Raw genomic sequence first — 16,396 nt, 5'->3', positions numbered from 1 at the left:
TGGCAGAGGAGCGCTTCGTCCGCTCGCTGGTGCGCGGAGCCAGCCCGGCAGCGCAGCCCGGGAGGCGCGGGGCGGCCCCGCGGGCGCGCTGTGTCCGTGCGGGCGCGGCCGGGGGCGCGGGGCGGCTCCAGGGAACTGCCCGCCCGCCCCGGGTGCTGCTGCTCGGCACCCGCGGTGTGCTCTGCTGCCGCCGCTACCCAGCCGGTGTGGCCGAGATGGCATTCGCGGCTTCGAACCTCATTTATTTCCTCCCTCTCAGGGTCTTGGATGAATTACTGGAATGTTCCAGGCTCTCTCTCTATATTAATTTGTATAGCCTTTGGTGGTCTTGATTGCGAAGTCCTGCCGGGTTGCAAAGGTGTGTCAATAATTGATTTTTGTGTCTTTAATCAGTGCAGTGGACTTTCCTCTCTGTCCTTCATCATACTCTGCTTCAGAGTTGGTTTACGGGTGGAGTGGCGTACTTGTATCTTGGGTGATGTGTGTGCAGTATCGTGGTGCTAAAGGATGTAGTAACTGTTCATCCCCTAGGTGATGAAATGAGATGATCACTTCGACTCAGTAACAGGCTTTTAGCATGTGTTTACTTTACATGCTACAATTACTGTTTTCCCATTAGGTAGTCATACATTTCTTGTATTAATGTGCAGTGGTGGACTTCTAAGATGGGTAGGTGCCCATTAATCTATTATGGTTTGCTTAAAATGCTATGCCCCAGCCTAAGGGCCTGTGCTTGTGTGATACTTAAAATGTGTGTTGATGAACTCTGCCAGCATATTGTATCAGCCAGTGTTTACACAGCATGGAAATGATAATTTCCTGATATTGTTCCATCTAACACTTACGTGTAGACACACAGTCTTTCAGAAAATTAATGGAGAGGGCAGTAGAAAATGCCAAGAATATATGTGTAAGTATGCTTGAATATATACTTTCTGAATGAAAATTACTTTATCAAGAATATATTTTTAAATGTAAGCCATGATAAAAAATATGTAAGTTGCAGTGCATTTTAGACTGCCTTCTCTTTCATCTTTTTACCTGGAAAATGTCCATAAATATACGCAAAATATTTTAAGGACCAAAATACTCAAGTAATGTTGATCCTTTGAAGAGTTGTGTTGAAGTAGATGCTTGTAGCCAGAATGCTGTCTGAGGGCTTTCTGGTTTTTGTTGGGTATTTTTTGATTTTTTTTTAAAGTAGTGGATCAAAATCTTGGGCTTGGGGGGAATTCTGTGTCTTTTGTTGTTTTGTTTTTCCTTGCATATTATGTTATGGAAAATAAACAATCCTGGAATGCTTGATTTATCCAAGTTGTTCATGAGGCAGTCTCCGGGTTTCATTCCTTGGCTTTGCCCAATGCCCTGTTCTTACTGCAGCAGTAGCCACACTCACATTTGGATGTGTCACATCTGCTGCTGAAATGATAAGTGATTCCCTTTGGAGATGAAGCAAGTTAGAATTGATTGGAGCAGTCCTTGTCTTATTAGGAATATGGCTTTGTTGCTTTGTGTATCCATGATTTTGAAAGAGAAGGTTGAAATTGGTTGGAGGCTGACTCTAGTAGATGTTTGGCTGCCTTATGGTCCTGGCTTCAGGGGGCAGCTTGCAAATCTCTTTAAGTGTTAATGAATAAGCCCCTCTTTTCAAGTAGAAGTGAATTCCTTTGAGAGTGATTTGTATTGGAGGATAACATGTCTTCAGAAAGGTAGTTAAAGAAATTATGGGATCCTGTGGCTAGTTACTGCAGCCAGAATGAGTCTGCAGTCACCCATTTGGGTGGGTGTTTCAAAGGTGAGAACGCAGTGTGAGCCTCTGCAGCGAGATCTGACACAAGGAATTGCTGTTCTAGGCAGCTGGAGCTGCTCGCAAACAATAATTATGGAAATCAAGGACAAAGGGACTCAATTTCCCTTTGCTATCAAGTAGGCGTGAAAGGAAAGTTGGAACATGACCAATGCTGAGAAAAAGGGTAAAGCTCTCTGTCCAGCACCTGGCTTGTGCCCTCTGTGTCTCAGCGGGTGCCCAGTTCAGCAGCAGGCAGTCATGGTCCTCACCTCATCTGGCAGAAAAAGTTCAGTGTCATCACTTAAAAAGCAGCTGACTAATAAACCTCTTCCTCATCATGATCAATAAATCAAAATAGTCACAGGCTTTACAGGTGTGGCTTTCGTTTTAGTGAGGTATCCACCTGCTGGTGGAGTTACTGATGGTGGGGGTGGCTGCCTGCCACAAAGTTGATGGCTTCTCACTCCCTCTTGTTAGTGATCTGCACCCTCACGGCAGGAGATGTCCAAGTCATGTTGCTGCCACTTCTGCTGTGAGTTTGTCCTGGCGGTTAAGATTGCTTTCCCAAAAAGAGGAAATGTAATGCTATATTTGATGACTGAAGTCAGCAGTAAGAGTGCTCATTTAAGTGACCTCCTTTGACTAGGATAGAAAGCAGAGTAGGAGAAACAAGTCTTCAGTTCTTCTTTCCTTCTTCTCCTTCTTTTTTTTCCTTTTAAAAATCTTATTCCGCTGCCATTTTTCCCTAGCCAGATTTCTGAGTTAGTGACAAAATTCACAGCAGGCTAGAGGAATTATATTTCGCTCCCCAAACAAAATGTTTCAGATTGATCTATTCAACATGCACAGAGGAGTATTTTCTTTTTCTTCCTGATTTTCTTTGCAAACCCTTCTATTATAGGTGGAAATCTAAATGTCTTTGTTCTTGGTCAGAATATCAGATGGGTGTGGGTGGTTGTGCTGGAGCTGGAAGTTGTGTGTTGGGACCTGTTTGTTCAGTTTTGGGGTGGGCAGCACCCTGCAGCCTTGCATGGGACCATGGCTGTGTATCTGCAGTGTCTCCCCAGCTTGCCTGCAAGGGCAGAGTGCAGGCAGGCTTCAGGGATCTGCTGGTGCTTCCCGCTGGGGTGCAGTGCAGAAGGTCGTACTAAGTGCCCACAACCAGGTGCAGTGCTTTGCTCTTGCAGTGCTTTGCTCTTGCACCTGCACCACTCCCAGTCTCTTGGTATCAAGCTGGGAGAAAGGGTACCAATATTTCAGCTCAGTACCATATAGTGTCCTCCTGGCCTTCCTGTACTTACCTGGGAATAATGACTTGTCATGGAACCACAAAGGTTCGAGCCTTTGGGAAGACTTCTGGATTAGACTTGAATTTGTCAATGTGTAGAGTACTCATCATAATCTCAGTAAGCCTTTCTGATTGCTATTTATCATAAGAGGTGAACTGTGCTTTCAGTTGCATGCCTCAAATTCCCAATGCTATGAGGTCCAATGTCCCTGTCAGAGTTTGGTGAAGCTGTTCCCTGCTCAGTCATTCTGTGCCCTGTAGTACTCCTGAGCTAATTTAGCATTTGGCCTTCTCTTTGGTATGCTATGTGTAGAGCCCACCAAGGTGCCATTTCTTCCATGTTGCTGCTTTTCTTATGGCTACTCTGTATGTTTTTCAGGGGGCTTTTTCAACGTCCTTCTTGAAATGTGGCTTGCATGAGTACCCATGTTTATGTAATGATCATATGGAACTGATTTACAGGAGCTGAAAACATGCAAGCTTAGCAGGGAAATTATATTCTTTATACAGGCAGGATATGTGTTTATTTTTTGGTTACAGTGTCAAAATAGTACTGTTTATGTTTAATTTTGTGTTCACTTTAGGATTTAAAAGCTTTTTGTTAGAATTATTTCTAGAAAGGAAATTTTATTTTCTCATCCATTAATCCCATTAATTTTGGGATCCTCTCATAGTTTCTGAAGATAACTGAGGGTCATTTCCTCAGAATCTAAGATACTGCGGGCAAGGATTGGTCCCAGTGCACCAGAAATCACAGCTTTGTTTTAGAGAAGTTCACAGTGAGAGCTGTTGCTTCCTTGAACTCAGCCTTATCTTAAGAAAAGGTAATGTATTCCCTGACTCATTTTTTTCAAATAAATGTAACCTTTTCTAGCAGCATTTACTCTGTCTGCTGTTACTCCAGTCTATTTTTTTCTGCTTTCTGCCCCACATGCCATCTGTCTTATTTTGCAGTTTGTTTTCTTTTTAAATACTCTAAGGTAATGCAGCGGATAAAAAAGAAGTATGAATATTCACAAAGCATCACTGCCATTTTGATTCAGAGGGGACGAGGTGTGGATTGCTTTCTTCCAGATCAGGTAATGCTGTGATTGCAGAAGATCCTTGGGTCTGCCTAGGTTGTTACTTTGAAGGAGATGCTTTGTGGAATAACTTGATGTTGTCAGTGGCTTGGCACTGCTTCTGTGCTGTGTCAGTGAGCTTTTGCTGTAGTTAACTGTCTCATGGTTAAGTAGTGCCCCAGTCTGGTGGCAAGGGCTTTATTTTACTCTCAACTTAAGTATCATTTTTAAAATGCTTATTAAGCAGCTGCAGTGATGCCAAAGACATGGGTACTTGGGATAAAGCTGGGTTTAATCTGTATGCAGATTTTTGGTAGCTGCAGCAAACTCAGCAAAACTTTGTAGGCCAGAGAGTGTCTTGAGTTCTTCCCTCATGCTTTCTAACAAAGGTTCAGCTAATTCAGGGAAGCATTGAAGTGTATAATAATTTTACACATGAAGATTTTTTGCATGATATTTAGAATTCTATTAAAAAGAAATTCTTCTCTTATATAAGCAGTGTTGGACATTTTGTACTCCCTTTTTCCATCCTGGTTGCTGATCAGACCTTTTGTAGTGAAACTGCTGAAGACTGCTAAAGGCAGGAGCTGTGGTAATCCGTGACATAAAATCTGGTCTGTACCTTCTGTCCCAACTCCAAAAGCTTCTGAAATGCAGGTATTGTGTGGTAGCTATGTTGTGTAAACAGTGATATCTTGGTGAAGAACCAGTGATAATAGGTGAAGAACCAAGGAGATGAAACTTTTACTTTATTACAGAGTAGTGTGCTGAAATGTAGCCAGGTATTTGGTGGCAGATGGACTTTGCCTGCTGTGAGCCAGTCACTTGTGCAGATCTGGCCCAAATGATTTACAGCTGATGAACATGAAAGTCCTTTTGCCACCCAGATATGTTGGGTCAAGTCACAAGCAGCCTGGGTCATGGTCAGGTCAGTTAGGAAACAAATGGAGAACCACAAAGGAAGGACAAGGGTGGCTTTCTGCCAGTGCCATGAGTTGTTCTCTAGTCCTCGTGGTTAGGTATCCACTGAAGAAATTTCATTTTATTTACGGGAAATTTGGTTTTTGGCTTTGTTCTATGGTATTGGGGTTTCTTAGTGTGTGTTGCTGGGTGGTGTTGGTTAGGTGTGCCTTTTAGTTAGAGTGAATAGACAGTTGTATCATATCAGTGTGCAGAGGCTAGGCAAGAATGTCCTGTGATGTCTGCATTTGTGTCCTGCTACAGTCATACTTACAGGATGGAAAGGAAAATCTCCTTTGCTGGGCTTGTGCTGATGGGGTTACTCGTATCACACCACAACAAATGTCCATTTGTTTCCTTCTATTAGAAATTCTAAATTCCTGAAAAAGGGTCTCTGCTGCTGACTGATCCCTCAGTGGACAAATTTTTAATTGGGTTGTTTGTTTTGAAAACTGGATTCTGTTTGTAGTGCACAATTTTTGTTAGTACAAGTAACACACTGGTTGTCATGAAAAGAGATTAAGAAGATGAAGATTAGTTTTCTTTTCTCCTGCACTGTTGACACTGTGCACCTGACCCTATTGTGTGAGAAGGAAGTTTCAATGTTTTGTCAACTAGTTGTGTCCTTTTCTAAGCCCTGCTCTGGTGGTTCCCAGTCCCTGGCTGAGCCTGGCATGTAATAGGCAGATTTTAGGGGTAGGGGACTAGAGACTGATCTTGAAACCAAAATGGTACAGCAAAACCAAGACATAATCAATCTTCTAAAGGGAGGCTGGGAAGAGCGAGGAAGGTGAACCCTAGGGATGAACCAGACCTTACACACTGGCATGTGTTGGAGGATTCTCCTGCCTCCATGGGTGCTGAGCTGTGGGATAACACTGCATCCAGGAGAGCAGTTCCTAGTCTTTCTCCTCCCCTAGGAACACAATTCAAGTGAAGTTTATGGGACGAGCAAGCCAGATGCGTTCATTTCTTTGTTTTCCTCCAGAGAAGCAGATGTAGGCTCAGACCTGGCAGGGCAGAGCGATGCTGCTGCTTGCAGAGTGGCACCTTGCTCCATTAGGAATGAGCCATGCCTGAAGGATGCTGTGGGTAGTGTGTGCAAATGCAAGCAGAAAGCCAAGGAGGTTTGCAAAAGGAAAGGTGTTGCAGCTGAAGAAGCCACTTGTAGCACCAAACCTGATTTTTAAGGTGCTTCTGAGGAGACATGTATTTCTTTTTACTTGGTAACTGTTACATGTTCATTTTGTTGTGGACCAGTGTAGAGTTTGGGATGTAAAAGCTTCAAGTTACAAAATGCATTTCTTGGGAACAACTGTCATCCATTAGTAAATGGTAACAGTCCTTCAAAAGTCTCTCCTCTGATTAAGTTTTTTTTGGTTGTTGTTTTGTTTGTTTGTTTGTTTTTTGTGGTTTTTATTTTCTTTTTTGTTTGTTTGCTTTGGTTGGGTTGGGGTTTTTTTTGGGGATCTGGAAGCTTTGTAAAGAAGCAGACTTCCATGGCTGTCACTGGAATCAGGACTTCACTGAGTACAGTTTTCAAATCTTAACTGCTTTGCTGTCAGCATTATATTGCAATTAAAATAAAAAGTTCTACGGTACTGTGTTTTACATCTGTTGTTTAAGTTTTAATTTCTTCTTCATGGACTGTTTTTTCTGAATTCTGTGATTTTTGTGATGCAAAACCTGTGAATGATTTTCTCACTGAAAGGCTCTAGGATGACAGAATCCCATGTTATAAATTGGAATTTATTTCGTCTGGCCTTGAAACATATCTCTCTTCCTGCTTCTTTTCACTTATTTTTTGCCCCTTCTTTTTACTTCCCTGAGTCCAGCATGCAGATATCTCAGAAAGTAAATTTTGACCTGTGGAAGCTAGACCTGTTCATGAGGTTAGCCTGGCCATGTGTTTGGGATTGGATGTATGAGTTTTAATCCTAGGTCCTGTCATAATTATTGGCAAGAACATGCGTAGGTTTACGGTTAAACTTGATGACCTAAAAGGTCTTTTTCAACCAAAATGGTTTTTGATTCTATGAATCTAGCTCTGAGGTAATACCCTTTTCACAGGTAATGTGTCAGTCCTTTTTAACAACAGATCACTAATGCACTCTGGTGGGGTAGGTGCAAACTGCTTTTTGTATTTTTAAAGTGTAGGTCTCTACCCAGTTTTGGTAGATTTTCAAAGACAAATTTTAACACCAAAAATGGAAGGACTATGGCCCCTCAAAAATAGGTGCTTTAACATGGAAAAAAGCAAGGCCAAATCCAAAACTTGTTAATGCATTTACTAATTTGGCTGGCTTCAACTCTAGAAGGGACAAGCAATTACACTGATGTAGCTGTAAACAAGAGAATACAAGGTTTTGTTTGACATGTGAGCAGCTATGTCAGGTATAACCTGCGGTGAACAGAAATTTGGCAGCTTTCATCTTTGGGTCCCATGTTTGCTTAGGTGTCACAAACATAACCTGTGTGAGTAGTCCCTCTGAATGCCCTTGGTACGGGAGTAGAGAGCTCAGAGTCTCTGATGTGGCTGAGATGGATGGCTTTCCTGAAAATGCAACACTGGAGGAATGGAAGCTGTTTGTCATTTTTCTGTCTTTTTGGGGGGTTCCTCCCCACCCTCCAGCAAAAGGAAATATCTAGCTTTAGAACGCTGAGTTACATTGTTGATGCTATCAGCGTAAGAAGTTTTAATTTTAGTTTCAAAATTAGTCTGTTTTTGTTTTGTTTAACAAGAGAACCTTAGTTCTATAATAATGTTTAAAACACTTGAGTAATCTGAAAGTAGAATATATACTGCTACTGCTTCACCAGAAAACTTCTGCACATCTGTTTTTTATGCAAGAGTACTCAAGCTTAATTCAGGTATATTTTTAATTTTTTTGTTGTTTAGTTAAGCACTGAGCCATCTCACCGGTTGAATGCATGCAGAGTTGAGCGTAAAAGCCCAATCAGAGGTGCTGAAGGAAGGATGGCATATGACAGTTTTGCATGAATCATAACATTGTTCTATCTTTTCTGCGTACATATACATAGGTGACTTTACTTACCTGGATAATTTTAAAGAGTTATCTGTGCACACATTGTTAGAACACAATAAAATACAAAGAACTCTTCTGTTTCTGCTTCTGAAGCAAGCAGCTCTTCAAAGAGTCTCTCCCTAATTAGTAGGTAAATGTGAGGTGCTCTGGTGTATAGCGAGGGGAATTCCTTTTGAGAGGGAAGTTTTTGCCCTGCATACAGTGCTGGGTAACTCGGTACAAGGTCAGCAACAGTGTGGAGTGTTTACAGCAATCTGGAGGTGGAGGAAGGAAAGAAGGTAAGATAATAGAAGTTTTCAGGATGTTTCAGAAGGACAAGACAACTAAATAGTCTTGTGTTACACAGTGCCTAAGGGGATTTTCAAAGGAAGAAGGAAATAATTAGAAACATTGCTGCTTTTAAAAATGAGATTCAATCTATGCTGTGTAAAGAGAGTTTGATTTGTTGTTGATCATTGTAATTTTGATGCACCTTACACTGCTAGCATTGGAGCACCTATGAAGCTGCGTGGGTGTAATACAAGGTCACACTCAACAGACTGCAATAAATTCTGCAGGTTAAGCAATTGAAAAATAAATAGTGAAGGTTTCCAGTGTTAATTCTTTACATTACAGATGTACAGGATTTTGTATTACAATTAAACTATTCAATGTTCCTTAATATACAGTGTAAGCTTGTGACACAGTTCAGGTTGCTATGGAAACCTGGCATTTTGGTTCTGTTAACAGTGTTTCAGATAGGAAAAGATTTGCATTGCATTACTGCTAGACTCCTTTCTGCCCCCACTCCTCAGCTTCTTTGCTTCTCAGTTGGGAGGTAGATGATAGAGAAGCAGCGATGACCTGGAATTTACATGAGTCAGGGTCAATTATAAAAAGAGGTGTTGAGCTGAAACTCAAAAATAATCATTTTACCTTAAAGTAGCTCTTGTGTCTAGTTACTTTTTTGAAATAATGATGTATTTTGATGCTTATCTTTCACAATGTAGTGTCTCTGGGTTGATTTCAGGTTCTTTTTCTAAACACCTGAAAATGATGGGGTACTTTTAAAAGAGACATTTCCAATAATTTTCACAGCATGATTATGTAAATTGCTGGAAATGTACTTGACATAAAATACTGACCATTTCTAGTGCTTTCTGTTAGACTGATGGATGTTTTCCTCATGGGTTTCTGGTTGCCTAGTCTTGTCTTTAAAACATTAAGAACATGTTAATCTAGTCTCATTGAGTACAATGGGAATATTTAATATAAACCTTTGGGACCTAAACTAATTAATAATTGTAAACAGAAGGTGATTAATGGTACCTGTGATTGACAATATAGATATTTGTGCCAAGCATCAAGCCACATCTTTGTGATTTAAGAATCTCCAAATTCCAGTGTCTTTTTGCTCTACCTCAGCTTTATTTACATTTCATATAAAAGCCTTTCTTGCGTTGGTGAGAAAAGAGCTGAGAAGAGAGCAAGTTAGCTGTGAAGCTGAGGTCAGGTGTTTGTCTCTTGTAGTCTGTTTGTCATCCCATGAATGCTGGCACTCATCTTTCCACATGTGTGCTTGCTACTTCCCACAGAAGAGAGTCACTGCTCAGGGAGCCCCACCGATGGTTTTCTGCCCAAGCTTTCTGCTGCAGGTCTGTGTGATGTGAGGGCGTGCTTGTAATTCAGCTGTGTGCAGCAAAGGCTGCTGCTGGAAGGGGGTGTGAGCTGGCATGGTGGGATAGAAACTGAAATGCAGATACAGAGCCACTTCTGCTGAGTCTGCTGCAAGTCATTGGTGTGGTCATTTTGGCTGGAGGAATGTTATCAGGCAACTGAAGTGGGCAGAAGGGAGAAAGGCAAAGGGCAGTAATACTTGGAACTGGCAGCTGCTTGCTCCATGGACAGATTCTAACATCCTGAGACAAGGGAAAGCCCAAATTCTTTGGCTTGGCATTTTGACTTAATCACCAAAGGATATTTGCTGTTCATCTGTCTGCTGTGATGCTGCTGTTTGGCTATTGCAAATCCCACTCTGTGGCCTGTGTAAGCTAATTCATAGAAGCAGCTCTGGAGTGTGGCCAGGCCTGCAATGTGTGTGACACTGTGGATCCAGTGGCCTTTAGCAGCATTCTGAGTATGGTAAGAGGGGAGTGTAAGAAGACTTGATCGTGCCCCTTGTAAACCTGGTAGACAGCCTGTAATTCGTTGGGTCTGGATGTGATGTGGTTGCTTGTATGTCTCTTTCTTGATCTTATCAAAACAGATGTGCAAGGCTTTCTTTGAAATACTAAACAGTTCATGAAATTAGTTGTTATAAGCAAGGAACATGATAATATCGACTAACAAAATAGCAAGGTACTGCTAAGGGGATTGTCTAAATGCTAGTTGATGTCTTGAATGTTCACCAGTTTTTGTGTTTTAGAAAACTGCAAGTACTTGGTGTTTTAGTTAAATGCTGGGGAGCACATACATGAAAAGCCTTTTGTGTATATGCCTACATGCTCCAGGCAGAGGTAAGGGAACAATGATATCCATCTTACCTTCTCTGGGTATGGTAAATTTCATCCTTCTGTGGTTGATATAGTCACAGAGTCATTAAGGTTGGAAAAGACCTCTAAGATCATCAAATCCAACCTCTGACCGAATCCATATTGTGAGATGCTATGTGTGCTCATTTTTTGAACACTTCCAGAGGGAAGTGTTCAAAAAATCCAATCCTTAACCACTATTCTAGCAAAAAAAATATTTCCTAATATCTACCGTGAACTCCCCTGGCACAGTTTAAGTCCTTTCCTTGTGTCCTGTTACTAGTTGCCTGGGAGAAGAGGCTGACTCCCACCTCCCCACCTCTTTCTTTCCAGTAGTTGTAGGGGGCAACACTGTGTATACCTGCACAATGGGAGTGTGAGAAGCTGAGAGGTCAGAGGGCTTGGACTCGATGTTTAATTGAATTGGGGTAGGATGAAACAGGAGATAAAGAAAGATGAAGTTACTAATTATTTTAAAACAGCTACAGCAATGTTCTTGTTGACCTAAAAATGAAAATCTTCCCAGGTGGCCTGATTTCCAGCAGCACCGCACTTTTGCATTTGGAATAGCATAGCACTCTGCCTGTTAATAGTTTATACTAGGCTTTGTAATGAGTTTCTGTCTAGAAGCTGAGTTAAACAGTAAAATGCATTGTTCTGTATGGAAAATGCATCTGGTGATGTTCAGCTGCCAATGAGGGAAGATGTTTTTGTGTTGTCACACATCACACAACTGGTGATGTGGAATTCCTGGTAGTGCGTTTGCTTCCTCTTACTCTGTGTGAAACATGGCAGCCTGAGTTAGTGGGTTAAAGCCTCTTCCCGAGTAAAACAGGAATAATTTGTCTGGAGAATTCTTTGGAGCTGAATCAAGTTTTGTTATTGTTCTGTTTCTGAATCAGAAATGTTTCTGCTATGTTGTTTGTCATTTATTTTATTTGAACTTTGTTCATGTGGACAGACTGTAGGAAATCTAATAGGGGTACTGAAGGTGATCTAAGCTTAGCATCCTCTTACTCATTAGTAGGGAATGAAAGTGCTTGAACTTTTAGTTTACTACACTACTGTAGGGAGGATAATTACCTGGTAAACACTGTATCCCATTCCTCAAGAGCGTGGGTGTTTATTTTCTTTGCCTATCTCCAGATCTCCTCTTCACTGTCCTTGAGAGCCCGCAGCATGCAAATAGCCACATTGAATCTCTTTGTTTCTCTCCATTTGGGGACACAGAAATTATGACTGTTCTGTGTTTAATATGAACAAGAAGTCTAGAAATTGCTTCTGCTTACACACTTATTTTTCCGTCTCATTTTTGTGGTTTTGTTTTTTGTGTTTTTTAATACACACCCTTGTCACAAGAAACATGACAGACATAATGCTTCAAAGATGAAAGGCATAAAGAAGGGCTATTCACCTGAGCAAGGGCTGAGTGAACTTCAGGTGGAGTAGCTCTCCTGGGTTAGTTTAGTGTCCTCCAGTTACGTGTAATGGACTGGAACTTCTTTATAGAGTTTATTAGTGTTTTAGAATTAACAGTACACCATGCATCATAACTATATTGTAACTATATAATTGTATCAAAATAATTCCATACTTCAGATAGGTTTAGAATTAACACTCTTTTGCCCATTGTATTGAATGTATTAAGTTGGTGCTATGTTTTAATTCCTTTGCTAGGTACTTTTCTGAAAGCTTCCAATGTCACTTTTTCCTAGGTCATTCTGCCTTAAGACATGACTAAATAAAATTGTAATTTGTTCTCCTCTTTGCTGGCTATGCATTTCTGTTACATTTCATCTTGAGATGCTGTAGTGTTTATACAGAAACTTTTATCTTTTCTATTACACCAAATAACATATACTAGCAGATCCTAAAACCAGCAGAACAGAGCCTTCTTAGTCCAGTCAGTGATGCTTTAATGAAATGCTGCAACGTTTAGCATTTCTCATAAAGTGCAAGTGGGCATTCACTTTCCTGCTTTTAAAAATGGGAGGTTTGTGGAAATGAATGCAAGGGTTATTATTAGTGTTCTGGCTTGTGAAGCTTAATAATAGGCATTTATATGACCAGTAGCAAATTAAAACATACCCTGTTCCATGTTAAACTGTTTTTGTTGCCTTATATTTGAAGATTGTGTGTGTTTTTATTTATTTGCATCTGCACGGTGCTCTGGTAACTGCTTTGGGCTCATCAGAGGCACAACTAGCAACCTCCAAGGGTTCAGTTTCAGATCTAATACATTGAAACCCCTTCCCTTCTATCTGTGATTTGTTCTACAATTTCTTACTCTTTCAACTTGGGAGGTATTTTTAATATTGCTCTTGAAGTATTACAAACATATCTTTTCTGGTTTTTTTGTCTTATTAGTGGCTTATTGGTGTAACCCTTGTCATCCCTCATGCTGCATCTTATAGGGGTCAGAACTGGCACATGTACCCAGAAGACTTATTATTCAGAAGACACTGTTGCAGAGTTGCAGACCTAAGCCAGGTCATTAGTAGTGCTTGGTGTCTGAATATGACCAGTTTTGAATGTTGGTATTAGAGCAGGTGATGGGAAGCGTGCACTGCTGTGAACAGATGTGTGTGGTGTTTGTAATCTCAGGGGCAGAGGTATAGCAGAGAAGCAAAAATAAAAAATTACTGTTGTGTGGGGCACTGTGCCAGAGATCAGAAGAGAGCTACGTGGTGTGTCTGGGCAGCATCCTGTTCCCTCAGCACAGTGGGGTCTCCCTGTTGCATCCTTGCTGTGGCCATGTCTACTTGCCTGTCTCACTGGGAGTCTTGTACCTTCATCTGCTCTGCCTTCCGAACTGGAAAATTTGTGTGTAGACTGTAGACCTTCCCTGCTTGTTGTTCACAGTGTGACTGTTGCCACTGTCTCTTGCATTATGAGGGTCTTGCTAAGTTATGGAATATGCTACCCTTGACTTGGTTTTCCTGAAGCCAGTTAATTGCTTTTTTTACATACTTGCTCCTTGCTGAAGGGGCTGAGTGAGCCTGGATTCTCAGAGGTGTTAGAGTTAGGCTTTCTGTTTTCTTTTGTGGATCTGATTCTTATGTATATGCCCACAGAGCCAGATAAAATCGAGATTGTGCTCTTGGTTTCCAAAGTTAGTTTAAATTTCACAGAAACTAATAACTATCTCCTTGTCAAAGTAATCTCCTCCCGTGTTCTCATTGTTAAGGCTGGATTAAAGCTACGGGGAGGGCACTTGCACATGTTGCTCTTCTGCTCTCATTTGAGCGTGTGGAGGTAGTTCTTGCAGTTCAGCTCCCCATTTGCAAAGCAGGGAATTACATAATTTTCCTACCTCATGAGAGGTTGAGAGATACTGATCTGCAGGATCATGAAAAATATGCCTAGAGAATCCCATGATCTTGAATGTTTCTTTTTCTCCGTATGTTTTTCCAGAACTTGCAGTGGGCACAGATGGCCAGAGAAAAGCTATCAAGTCCACTGAACGTTCTAAAAATAGTCAGATGCTTCATTGGCTTCTGCATTGCTGTGCTGTTGGATGTACTGTTGTTCACGTGCACGGTTTTGGAAAGTAATGCCCCCTACTAAAGGATTGCTTATTGATGCTTTAGGGCCAGCAGACAGGATTTCTGGGTGCCTACTCCTGAGCACAGCAAGCAGGACTTTTTCTTGTTTCATGGAAATGTGAACTACTTAAACTGCAAGTAGCAAGGTACGTTATTCTTCATGCAGGAGAAGGAAAGGAAAAGGGAGAAGAAATAATTTTAAAAAATTGGTAAATTTATCAGTCTTTAAAGGGTGCTCTGTTCACACATTAAGTTATTTTTAATCGTCTGTTTCCTTTTTTTATCCCTGCACTTAGAGCATCTTCTGCTGCTACTTTGAATGTACCAGTGCAGTAGGCTGCCGTCTGCAGTGCCAGGTTGCAGGGAGGACAGCAGAACCTGAAGTTGGTTCTGGAGGTCTTGAGAGTGTGGTGACAGTAGAAGGGGTGCGGATATCTATGGTCAGGAGTTCAGTCTGTTCCTGGGATTATAACATTTAAAAGAAAAATTTTTGGTTTTTGGCCTTGTTGGAGCATTCCCACTCTAATTACAAATTTTCAGTAACCTCCCCAGAACTCCCTGGCAGCAACACTAGAGAGATACAGCAAGTATCCAGAAATGAGTAAATATAAATAAAATATAAACAGTGTATGTTTATGTATTTTGTTCTTTTCTTTATATAATTATCAGGTGCTGACACTGGCTAAATTTGGAGAGTGGCAAATTTTTAACAGGCTCCTTACTGAAATGCATTGTTTGGTTTGCCTTGAAAATGCCTAATAAAAGAATTAGCACTGCTGTAAACGTGTAATAGAATATTTTCAGAGTCTACTTCTGTTTCAGTGTATAGAAAAGGTTAATCTGAGCCTGAAATTTATATAAAATCAGCTTTGTCATTCTTTGAGTTTGGACTGAACTCATGATATATGAGTAAGTTGTCTGTTTCTCAGCATATAAATATCCCCAAATACGTACATTTTTAATAGTCTGCTGATTCAGTATTCATCTGTACCAGAAAGGAGTGCCAGGAAACCAAGATTCATTTGAACCATATAGCCTTAATAGCATTTTAAACAGGTGATAAAGAATGCCTTGATTTTTTTTTTTCTTGTAAAATATCAAAGGACAAATAGGGGAGAAGTGTGGAGTAGGTTTGCCTTTTTTGATGTAACTTTAAATTGTCAGTGACGTCCTGTAAAGTAAATTTGACTTTTGTGCTGTAACTGCTTAAACAACTAAAATTGAAAAGGACCTCTCAGAAATACTAAATACTAGTGTTCTGTAGCAATTACTGCAGGCTGTGCTAGCTGTTGGGTTTTCTCTTTTTTTTTTTTTTTTTTCCTTTAAGGCAACAAGTGCAAAATTCCCAACAACACAGGTGAACTCAGAAGTTAAGAAATCAGCATTCCTAATCAGTTTGCTATTTGTAGTACTATGTTTTCAAAGTATAATTTTCAGACTTTAATATGCCTTTCTAGAACAACATTGTTGTTTCTTCTAAGAGGGCAAACTAAGTTTTAGGTCAACAGAGTGGGATCTGACATTGAATTATACTATTATAAAAATTTACTTTAACTGGTGACTGGATATTGTATTGCTGTGGTTTTTTAGTCACGAAAGAAAAAAAAATTGCCTGAATGCCTTTGCTGTGTCTGCTCTGTGGATAACATTCCAATTTTCTGAGTGTCCATCTGTTATAAATGCAATTATTTCATTTTCATTTTTTTTAATTCTTGATTTATTCCTCCTCACCATGTGAAAGGACTTGGAGTTGGATTTATTTGATATGAGAAGAGCAGGCTCCATACCCGTTGCTGGCTTTGTTTAGCTTAGCAGTGATGAAAGCAAACAGCAAACCTCACACGTGGGGAGCTGAGCAGTGCCTCACTGGTTTGGTGCTGGCACCTCCTGCAGCATCTGTGGTTAGATCCAGGCTTAACCTCCTCTCTTCTTTTTTGTGCCCCTTTCTGCTGAAGCAGGGGTGGCTGCTCTGGCTCTGGGCCTGACAGGGCAGTGGGCAGGCAGGGGTTTCTCCTCCTGGCTCCCTGGGCAGTAGTGCTCTCTTCATCTCCCAGCCTGGAGCTGGGCAGTGGCTTCCCTGGCTGGGCATGTCAGATCATGGGAGAGGAATGCCTCTCCTCACTGAAAGGGCATACCACTGACCCTTGCATGGGATTAGGCAGTGAGGATAGGTCTCTCTAGCCTCTGTTCATCCCA

The 16,396-nt window shown here is 41.0% G+C and overlaps 1 protein-coding gene across 9 annotated transcripts in view; it reads left to right on the top strand.

Annotated features, from left to right (window-relative positions):
- Positions 1-16,396, top strand: part of NCOA7 (nuclear receptor coactivator 7) — a 78,398-nt gene that overhangs the window by 269 nt on the left and 61,733 nt on the right. For 2 of the 9 annotated variants that reach the window (XM_050973040.1, XM_050973045.1), the window contains exons 2-3: positions 3,752-3,901; positions 4,058-4,156. The exons of 4 other annotated variants lie outside the window; for them this stretch is intronic. The gene's annotated coding sequence lies outside the window, so the exon portion shown is untranslated. Of the gene's footprint in view, positions 1-259; positions 359-3,751; positions 3,902-4,057; positions 4,157-8,261; positions 8,424-14,245; positions 14,347-16,396 lie in introns of those variants that run through there. 3 more of the 9 variants (XM_050973042.1, XM_050973044.1, XM_050973041.1) reach the window with 3 other exon arrangements.

This window comes from Serinus canaria, chromosome 3 (genome assembly GCF_022539315.1).
Source record: "Serinus canaria isolate serCan28SL12 chromosome 3, serCan2020, whole genome shotgun sequence".
NCBI lineage: Eukaryota > Metazoa > Chordata > Aves > Passeriformes > Fringillidae > Serinus > Serinus canaria.
This window is presented reverse-complemented; position numbering and strand designations above follow the sequence as displayed.